This window comes from Nannospalax galili, unplaced genomic scaffold (genome assembly GCF_000622305.1).
Source record: "Nannospalax galili isolate Female #2095 unplaced genomic scaffold, S.galili_v1.0 scaffold1143, whole genome shotgun sequence".
In the NCBI taxonomy this organism is placed as follows: Eukaryota; Metazoa; Chordata; class Mammalia; order Rodentia; family Spalacidae; genus Nannospalax; species Nannospalax galili.
Genome location: NW_008350325.1, coordinates 67,458 through 69,128, shown reverse-complemented (window position 1 = coordinate 69,128; position 1,671 = coordinate 67,458).

Genomic DNA, 1,671 nt, shown 5'->3' with positions numbered 1-1,671 from the left:
ACCTCCTCTCCAAAATTTGTTGCCCCCCTCTCTCTCTCTCTCTCTCTCTCTCTCTCTCTCTCTCTCTCTCTCTCTCTCTCTCTTTTGAGACAGGGTCTCCTTGTAGCCCCGGCTGTCCTGGAACTCACTATGGAGACCGGGCTGGCCTTGAACTCAGCCTGCCTCTGCTTCTCAAGCGCTGGGATTAAAGGCGTGCGCCCGGCTCAGTTTCCTTTTTTAGGAAGAGGAGGCTTGGATCGATACAAGATCTCCCTGTCTTAAGGTCGTGATGGACCCAGTGGGCCTCACTTAGGGTCATCTGCCAACGGTAGAGTGTTTACAAACCCCCTGCCTGTCAGTCCCCATCCCTCGTTGGGGAGAGGAAATGCAGCTCAGGATACGGCCCCTTTAGCGCTGAAAAGGGGCAGCGAAGGAACAGGCCGGCCGCAGGCTGGAGGCGGGGGCGGACGGGGGCTTCTGAATAATGAATGAGACTTAATTGGGCCCGCACAGGGCGGCGGAGCGCTAAGCTTGGCAAACAGCACCCGCAGCGGCAGTAGCCGCTGGACAAACAAACTAGCTGCGGGCGCCGGGAGCTGAGTGCGGACCGTAGCGACAGCAAGGGGAGGGTATCTGCAGGCAGGCGGGACCCGAAGAACCCCGGAGTGCCGAGCACCCTGGACTCCTAGAAACTGGGGCGGCACGAAGCCCAGCGCACATCCCTGGAGGCGAGGACCAGGGAGGGGCGCGAGGTGGATTTTGGGCTTAGAGCTGGGGCAACGTAAGCGTGAGGAAAAGATGGAGAAAAGAGTGGAGGTGGAGGAGAGAGGGAGAGATGAACGAGGGAAAGCGCATCTGGAGGAGGGCGGCGGGGGCGCGGGGGCGAGCCGGAGAAGAGGAAAGGGAAGAGGGATGGAGGAACAAGAGGAGCGGGGCACAAGGGGCCGGGACATGAGGAATTGGAGAAGAGTCAAGGAGGCTGGGGGGGTGGCCGGAATGAGATCGGGGGAGAGTGGGCGAGAGGCGCCCCAGCCTGCGCCTCGGCCTGCCGCGCTCCCGCCCTGGCGCTTTCTCTAGACGCCCGCACTCACTTTGTCACAATTACTGGGCCGTCACTCGGCCGGGATTGTTTTCCCCAAATTGTTGTTCTATAAACTGGCACGGGGTGGGAGGTGGGGGGGGGTCTGAGACGCCGAAGCCGGAGGGGAGGGTCTGAGCGGCTGTTGGGGGGCTTGATAGCTTATTTACCCACAGCTGGCCCAGGGTTGGCCTTGGTTAATACAGAGACGCCTGCGGAAATTCTGGTTTGCTAGTCCAGACTCATCACTGATTCAGCTCATCACCTCCGCTGCCTCGGTTTCCCCATTACGGCGCGGCTGGCAAACAACGGAGGCCAGGGGCGACCGAGGAGGTACCAAGGTGCGGCCAGAAGTTCCTTAACCACCTCGTTGTCTCTTGTTCTTTGCCACGCGGATCTCGAGCCTACTCACCCCGCCCCCCAGGTTCGCCAGCCTCTTAGCCCCGTCTGGGTGGCCTCCTGCTCTGCCCAAGTCCTCGCCCGGCCCTGGCCGCCCTTGCTCTGTTAGGCCACCCTGCTGTCCCTAAATGCTGAGAACATCTGTTGCGCGCCCACTGAGCGCTAGAACCGAGTTAGCCTCCCAGCAGCCTCCCCATCTAACACCCGCCACCCCC